The sequence below is a fragment of the Schistocerca gregaria genome, chromosome 8 (genome assembly GCF_023897955.1).
Source record: "Schistocerca gregaria isolate iqSchGreg1 chromosome 8, iqSchGreg1.2, whole genome shotgun sequence".
In the NCBI taxonomy this organism is placed as follows: Eukaryota; Metazoa; Arthropoda; class Insecta; order Orthoptera; family Acrididae; genus Schistocerca; species Schistocerca gregaria.
This window is the reverse complement of record NC_064927.1, coordinates 267,826,332-267,835,916: the sequence shown is the minus strand read 5'-3', so window position 1 is coordinate 267,835,916 and position 9,585 is coordinate 267,826,332.

Genomic DNA, 9,585 nt, shown 5'->3' with positions numbered 1-9,585 from the left:
ATACAATATTTCAATGCATGTGTTATTCTGAATTACAATGCATACACGTCCAAAGGAACTTTGCATCATATTTCAGAATAACACAGGCACTGTAATATCATATTCATTTCCATAAGTTTGTTGTCTAGACTCCCATCAGTCAAAGAGTTAGGAAAACTGTCAAAATAGCATGTAAAATGAGAACATAAACTCAGTTGCAAACTTGAGACACTGAAGAATATCAGTTTCACTAAGAAGGTTCGAAAGTATTTAAAATATTATGAATGTCTCATGACAAAAATCTGTGGCAGATCAGGACACAGACCTACTTTCCCTTCTTCAGCAAGCAGTCACCTTCAACTTAAGTTTATCTATTGATGGTGTTGGGACAGCAACCAGCCACAAATTTATTTTCAGTTTCTTTATTCAAAGGGTACAGTTACTGGTTTTGAATCATTACGATTCATCTTCAGACAGTTTACACACTTTCCTTATAACATGTGTTGCTTTTTTTACAGGCTAATTGTCCTAAAATATAGATAATACATAATTATAAGCAAGCCACTCACATATGGTTGTGTTACAGATTTTCATTGGATGTGACTTACGTGAAATTTCGGTTTGGAGTGTTTGTTTTCATAACATTTGTCCCACTGCATTCTTATTGATGCACATGTAAATATTTTGCACTCAGAAATAATAGATGGAAATCATCACTGACAACAAAAGTCTGAGTCAGGCCTGGAAATGTGCTCTGACAGTCTAATGGTTAAGACAACAGCTCATGAAAAGCAGGAAACTCTGCTTTGTGCTCTGTTCAGACACATTTTCAGTTGTCATTACATGTTCATTATATTGGAGGCTCAGTATTTCTGGATAGCTTTGTAACAAAACTTATTATTTCAAACAGCTACCTTGACTGAAATAGACATTTTGACAATACAGATAAGATTACCAGTACATGTCCCTATCTTTGAAAGACATTTTTGATGCTTGTTTATTAAACAGACTGAACAGACACCCCTTTCTCCTTATTCTTCTTCTGCTTCAAGCCCTGCTCCTAGGAGGTGCCATCACTCCTGTAACTTGTGCTCCATGTTAAATAATAATGGAATTTAAACCTTTTTTCTTTATTTTAGTAATATAGTACAAAGCCTTGTGTTCTGGAGCTTGTTTCGTTTAATTCATGGCCCGTAAACTAGTTGGGAGTAATTAGTTAGGTGACAACAATTGCACGGCATGGTATTTTTTTCCATTTCAATATTTGTAGGGCAAACCTACAGTCTATGTCACTAATGCAGTCTACTGGTGACCACTGATGTCATGCAAAACCAACTTTTGCGTTTCTCAATAACAATAACATGGTTCCGTAACACCAAGCTCACTGCTTTCTGACGATGACTGCTGGGTCTGAAGTTAGAGTCACTTTATATTGTGAGAAAGTTTTAAGAATGCCTAAAATATCTTACCAATTTTTGTGATTAACTGTTTTCTTTTATTAGTGGCAATGTGATGTATCCTTTTTCTCGACATTTTGCTATCATAAATAAAAACCCATACCAGAAGAAAAAGGCTGCATTATACTGTCAAATATCTTACAAGACTATTTTATACATATTTGTATATGAAATTTTATTGTCGTTATGATGTTACAAATTGTTTTTCTCTGTTTCATGTACTTAATGGAAACTGTGAAATATTGACAAAAACAAACTGAAGTCAAACAAAATATATTTAATTTAAAGAAAACAACTTTACGTAGAAGCAATTCAAACAATATAAAAAGGAGAAAGGAAAAAAAAACTCAAATAATTTTTTTGGAAATTAATATTAAATGGCCTTTATTATTCCTCATTGTATAAGGTAAGGACAACATATTTTATTTCCCTGGCCTGAACACATTGTAATTGTTGCCACTCGAATAATTCGTTCACAGCTCATTTTTTTATTAATTGTAATATGAAGTTAAGTTGCACCACGTGCATGCAACATGGCATAGTGTTGTTACATTCTTTCAACAGATTAACATGTTCTTGCTCAAAAGTTCACTTTCTACATCATTATTTGTGTGCTGTTATTACGAGGTGCATTCAAGTTCTAAGGCCTCCGATTTTTTTTCTAATTAACTACTCACCCGAAATCGATGAAAATGGCATTACTTCTCGACGTAATCGCCCTGCAGACATACAAATTTTTTTTTGGTGGCGGTGAATCTGTGTGCTTCCATTGAGCTGACTGGCGCTTTGTTTCTGGATTGAAAAATAGCATCCATTGTCATAACCGACGAAAAGAAAGTCCCATTCGTGCTGTCATTGTGCGTCAACATTGCTTGGCAACATGCCACACGGGCAGCCATGCAGTCATCCGTCAGCATTCGTGGCACTGACCTGGATGACACTTTTCGCATTTTCAGGTCGTCATGCAGGATTGTGTGCACAGAACTCACAGAAATGCCAACTCTGGGGGCGATCTGTTCAACAGTCATTCGACGATCCCCCAAAACAATTCTCTCCACTTTTCCAAACATGTCGTCAGACTGGCTTGTGTGAGCCCGAGGATGTTTCGGTTTGTTGTCACATGATGTTCTGCCATCATTAAATTGCTGCACCCACGAACGCACTTTTGACACATCCATAACTCCATCACCACATGTCTCCTTCAACTGTCAATGAATTACAATTGGTTTCACACTACACAAATTCAGAAAACGAATGATTGCATGCTGTTCAAGTAAGGAAAACGTTGCCATTTTAAGTATTTAAAACAGTTCTCATTCTCGCCGCTGGCAGTAAAATTCCATCTGCCATACGGTGCTGCCATCTCTGGGATGTATTGACAATGAACGCGGCCTCATTTTAAAACAATGTGCATGTTTCTATCTCTTTCCAGTCCAGAGAAAAATTTCGAAGGCCTTAGAACTTGAATGCACCTCGTAAACTAAAATATGTTATTTTACTCAAATAATTCCAACCTTCTCTGTGTTACAGTAAAGATACAAAAATCTGTAAAAATGGAATCTGAAGCACATAATGAAGTACAATCATATGCCTAAGCCAGCAAACTCACTGACACAGAGATCAATAATATTAATACTTCAGCATGTGAAATGCAGTCACAGGCTGAGAGGGAAAACATTATTCAAACAGCTAGTTCTCACTGAGACCTATTTACAGTAATATATTGAAGTTTAGAGACAATGTAGAAAACGGTGGGAGGGGGGGGGGGGGGGGGGGGGGGAGTCAGCAAATGTAACAGATTTGTCATTGCGACAGGATGCCCCAAGAACCAAAACTTGGTGATTGAAAACTATGTACCACGGCATCCTTGATAAAATACCAATAACAACAGATGAACAAACTTGTACAAAAGAATCTATTCGAAAGCTACATGAAAAGGTAGATAATTTTAGTATTAACCATGAAGTTACAGGAACAGTTTGATGTGTAGGGAGAAGGTTTTCCTAGTACGTTTAAAAGTGGATTTCAGCTATGGACAACCAAATGAATGAATTGTATTCGGAATTGCAACTTGTTAGACAGCACTTTGTCACTGAAATGTTGTCTGAAAGAGGTACTTCAGAGGTATCTATTATATCAGAGTTAAATCAAAACAAAACTGCTATAAGTAAAGATTTGCCTGAATGGCATAACAATGTCAATTCTCAGATTAAGAGTATGCAGTAGGAATTGTCTGCTGTCAAACAAATGGTAAATGACACACCACCCTCTATTGTTAGGGCAAGTGTTGACTACAATAGTGCAGCTTCAAACGACAGAGTGCACAGAGATGATTGGAATCATGCTGATCTGCCACCTAACCATATACCTTATGGTGTAAGATAGCTCCTCCTTTATTACCTATTTTGACAGAACACATTTTTTTGAAATGACAGTTTCAGATTTTCATGCCAGATATGAAAAATATCCACCCTGTGCTGTTTATAAAATCTTTTTAGGGAGCATTACCTAGATCTTGGTCAGAACAACAGAAAATACCTTTCCTATAGGCTTTATTAAGGGAAAGACTGAAAACTAAAACTGCCAAACCTGTAAGTAGTTTGAGAAAGCATTCATGTCAAAGTGTCCACAAAGAAGTGTTCAACACTTAGCCATTCCACGGTAAGCAAGAAAGCCTTTGAAAATTTTTTGAAACGTAAAAACACAAGTAAATATTGGGATGAATAGGTACCAACCCCGATTCTGTAGTAATGTAGTAGGTGACTGGCATCAAAACAATAATAACAAGTTGAATTCAACACCAGAAACCAAAGTCAGTTAAACATAAAAGGTACTTACCAGCCAGGTGGTCTAGTACCAAACTGTGCTGTTGATATGAGCTGGCAAGCACAAAATACAACAGTAAATGCTAGTGAGGTGAGTAAGATTCCTGACTGTCTGACTATGACTCCTTGAACAAACTAGAACTGATCACATTACATCCTCCATTGATGGTCATGGGATGGAGAGGGGACACAATTCATTGAACCTATTAAGATATAACGAAATCAAAGGCATTCCACATGAGCTAGATAGTGACAATTACAAACGCCACGATCAATGTAAAAATATCATTCAGACCACTATTAATGTTATTGTGGGGAAAAAACTCATTTACAGTTTTAATTGACACATGCACTACTATAAATGTGATGTCAGCAAGACTATTTCATAAAGTAAGTAAGGTTACGATGGTACCTACTTACTAAGTACAAAACTGAAAATTATTGGAGCAGCCAGAGTCATCTTGCAACATGCAGAAGGGCTGGTATAGGTTGAGGTCTTTATAAGGAGTGGGGCCATAGTTTGCCTGGCCTAGTTTTAAGTGGATTAGTAACTGAAAGCATTTCTGGCATAGAATTTCTGAGGGTTAAGGATGCAAAAATTGCCTTCTCCTTGGGCAAGTGTTATTATCAGTGCTGAACACATTGTTGCAGATTTGATGAAACTGAAAGGCAAATATGGTAAATACTGCCAAGGCATAACATTCAAGTTTACTGAGATGAAAGCTTCACAAATTGGTACTGAACTCTCTCACTGTGGAGAATGAGGAGGATCGCATAAGTGACAAAGTGATAAGACTCTAACTCTTGACCCACTACAGCAGGCTGAACTAAAATAATTCTTGTTGAAATAGTACACATTTCAATAAGAAACCATGTATCATACGTACTTATAAACGTCATATGGATGTAATTACGCACAAAATTTACTGCCAAAACTCTTACTCCATCCCATGTACAAAACAAGAGGTGTTTACCAAAAAAATTAGATGTTAGAATGTTAAATTATAGAACCGTCACACCTGGCATGTTGGGCCTTATTCTTACAGGAGTATGATTTTGAAATAGTACTCCTGAACAGTTTTCAAGAAAAAAATTATTATTATTCTATAATGAGAGAATTGTTTCAACAAAACTTGACAATGACTATATAATTATGTCCTTGTACATCAAAAGTTCAAGCTCATGTCTGAAGTAATGTCGGATGGTGCATTATATACTATGAAAGACTTTGTTTATACCATTCAACTAGGATGTGTAGCGAAATACTTTATTTTCAGCAGCCAGCATGACTGAAACTGATATTTCAATATTAGAGATAAGTTGATTTTCTGAGATGTAATCTTATCAAGGCATATTCACTATCTAGGAAAGATATTTTTGATCTTTTTTGTTAAGCCAACTGAACAGATATTCTTTATTTCTTCTTCTTCTTCTCCTTCTTCTCCTCCTCCTCCTCCTCCTCCTCCTCCTCCTCGAAGCCTTGTTACTAGAAGGTCGTACCATTCCTGCAACTTGTGCTTATGTTAAATAACAATAGAATTTAAACCTTTTTTTAATTTTAGTAGCATAGTATGAAACCTTATGTTCTGGAGTTAATGAAGTATATTTTATTTAATTCTTGCCCTGTAAATTTGTTCGAAACAGTCAGTTTGGTGACTCAACAATTGCAACCCATAAACGTGCAATCATTTATCTCATTTCAATATTTGCAAGTTGAACCTGCAGACTATGTGATTAACAAAGTCTGACTGTTATTATTATTATTAATTATTATTATCATCAAACAAAACTAACTTTTGCATTGACAAGTAACAATGCATGGTTTCATGTCAACAAGCTCACTGCTTCCCAATGATGACTGCTAGGCCTGAAGCTAGAATCATTTTGTATCATGAGAGTAGTTGCAAGAATGCCTGTAATATCTTACCAGTTTTTATGATTACATGTTCTCTTTTCTTACTGGCAATGTGATGTACCCATTTTACTGCCACAAATAAATCTGAAATAACAAGCATCCATACTGGAGGAAAAATAACACATTACAGCTTGCACTAATATCATTTCATGTCATTGCATCTTCTCCGAGTTCACCCCTATGGATCCATTCTTTTCATGTCAATGCACTTAATTCTATTATAAGCCCAACCCCAATAGCTGAGTGGTCAGCGCAGCAGACTGTCAATCCTAAGGGACCGGGTTCAATTCCCGGCTGGGTTGGAGATTTTCTCCGCTCAGGGACTGGGTGTTTTGTTGTCCTAATCATCATCATTTCATCCCCTTCGATGCGCAAACTGTCGAAGTGGCGTCAAATCGAAAGACTTGCACCATGCGAGCACTCTACCCGAAGGGAGGCCCTCGTCACTCGACATTATATTCTATTATAAAATATTGTTCTGGTAATGAAGGGACAAATAAAAATAATATAGTTTATAAATTTGTTAGAGACAATAATTTTATGCATTGTTTAACTGGTTATACAATATGTTAATTCATACAAATATAATTATCTGAATGCACAAATGTTTTGCACAAAGTAGAAGAAGTATTAAAACTTCGTTATTATTCAAACAAGGGAACAGGCAAATATCATTGTGTACATAATTAATACACAATAATATGTTAAAGCATTTGTATGGTTAACTGAAAAAAAGTTTTAATCAATTCTGTGTATATAGGCCATAAAAATACCAATCACTTATTGTGTTCTAGCTGCATTCTTTGTACTTGAGAAACCAAACACTCCAACACTTCCTTCATTTCTGCATACTAGTATACAAAAATGTTGGACAGCATTGTCACTCTAATCAGGTACTGCTTTATTAAGATGTAGAGGAACTCTTAAAAAGACAATTAACAGTACAAGAGATGACATTACTACATGAAGGGCACAGAAACGTCCACACGAGACAACATGAAAAACATTTCTGTGCTATTGTCATCTGTCTTCTCTTCTCTCAGCTTTCAACACAAGACAATCAATTCAGTTTATAACATAAAAACTTACAAAACATTTCACTCATTCCCCAGTTTTTACATCTGTATTTATATTTGGGGCTGAATATATGACCAAGGTTCTACTGTGAATAAGATTTTTTTCTTTTAATTGCACTACAGATCTGTTAATCCAGGAAATGACACAGGAGTTTCACATATGGACTAAATTATGTATGCATATAAACATGTATCACATCAGAAGTATTAATCCGCATTATTCTCATAATAGCTTGATGCTTCTACAGATAGTACACAAACTTACTATTATTTCCGAAATGAAGGAAAAAGTATTCAAAATATTTCCATCAATGCCCACAAATTAAACTTGATGCTACAATACCAAGGTGCACACAACAAGCACAACTAGTAATATATTACATCTTCCTAAAATTCACGTTTGGAAATTTGTGTAAATACATTATGTTTGAGTTCATTCTCCCTTTCAATGTAACTTATCATTCTGGTAAAAATAATATAACATAAAGAATAATTTGTTTCATTTTGTCAGTACAGATACTATCACCACATAGTAGGAAATAAAACACCGATCACAAATTTTCAAGAATAGTAGTTAATGTGAAATTGTCTCCAATTACTTTTTATAGCTGCTAAATAACAATTAATTTCCATACCCCATGTCTAAATAAATTGGTTTTGTTGCTCCAACACTTATCTGCACCAAAGATATTGCATACCCAATTCAAAAATTGATTTTAAAGTAAAAGCCTTAGCAATCTGGAATACCACAGCTTTGTAGTAAGATCAGTGCAATTCTGTTACATCAAGGAGCACAAGTGTGCATATTTCTCAGTGTAAAATTCAAACTATTTACATGTATGCTGTTCATGGTAGATTTTTGTGTTGCATCAAAACAAAGTCTGTGGTGCTCCAGTTTTCTGGCATTCTAAATCATAAATTTTAAACTTTTCCTGTTTAAATTATTACTTTATCACAGACAAAAATCTCACTATAAACATCATCAAGAAGAGCAGTGCTGCTAACGACAATAATGTCAATGACTGTCAATAACAATTATAGTAATATAACATTAAAAGTTCTCTAGAATTCAACTAAATATTCGCTCTTCTCGGGTTTCAGCAGGATCTTAGACCTGCAAAGATCTTTACTGATTAAATATTACTTTAGGATCTCTCTTTTCATTCAGTTTCCAGAATCTGGAACTGTGATTATAAGAATAATGTGCAATTGTTTTTTGCACAGTATAAGTTGTTTCAATTTATATGGTAGTTACCAGTAACTGGACATTTGCTGATCATGTAAATGAAGTTTGAATAAATTCATTAACTATGCAAGTGCACATTGAACCTTTTAATGCCTGTGTTTCATAAATGAAACAGCATCACAATTCCTCTCAGCATTGCACAGGTGCCTGGCACATATAGCTTTCACTGCAGTACACTCTTCTGCAACACCACAGTACTGTTCTCACAGTCCTGTGATATATTCAATGACTATTTTCATAAAACACAAAATTATTCACCAAACAACTTTAATGAAGGTATATAACCAAATTTTGATCTATGAAAAACCTGTATTTTTAATAAAGAAAGTAAAGTGGAAAATATGAGTCAAATACTTGAAGACTGTTAGTCTAGAAGACTAATTCCCTGAAAACTTTTTACATAGAAACTATTAAGCATCCAGTCCCGTGTCAATGATATCAGTATCATCAGAACAGACAATATGTTTCAGGCAGCATGACTACAATTCAATATCACTCCGACATGATGTAGTTACCAGGCTAATAGAAGTAACAAGACGTATTTTGTAATCAAAAATGGCAGAGGTTACTTGAAATAGGAAAGCAGTGAAGAATATTAAAGATTCAAAGATGTAATAGAGCTTAGATTTAAATCCTTGTGCGAAATGGGCTGCTTAACAATAGTAACAGCCATCACAACTTGTATGAGAGGTCTATTTACCTCATTTTGCCTCAAGATTTGTCTGTTGAAGGCAGTTTTAGTCTGCTGCTGCATGCTGTGTTCAGTACAAGGGACATTCTTTATCAGGAATTTTTGATCCTAAAGTATGATTAGTAATGTCAGAGGCTTAAATATGTAAGTAACCAACTTAATAGTTGTGTGTCAAAGAATGCAAACTTTCAAATTCTGAAATCAAATGATACCTTGTATAATGTTTCTTGTTGGGAGTATGTGCTGAATTGTGGATTAGCAGCTGAATTAGTTAAAAGTGTAAAGGACACATAAGCAGCAGCACCAAATATTTGTTCCTATGACTATCTTACTTCCATGTTTTTTTATTCCTCCTCCTGGAGCACCCAATCAACTGACAGTGTACTAATCACATAA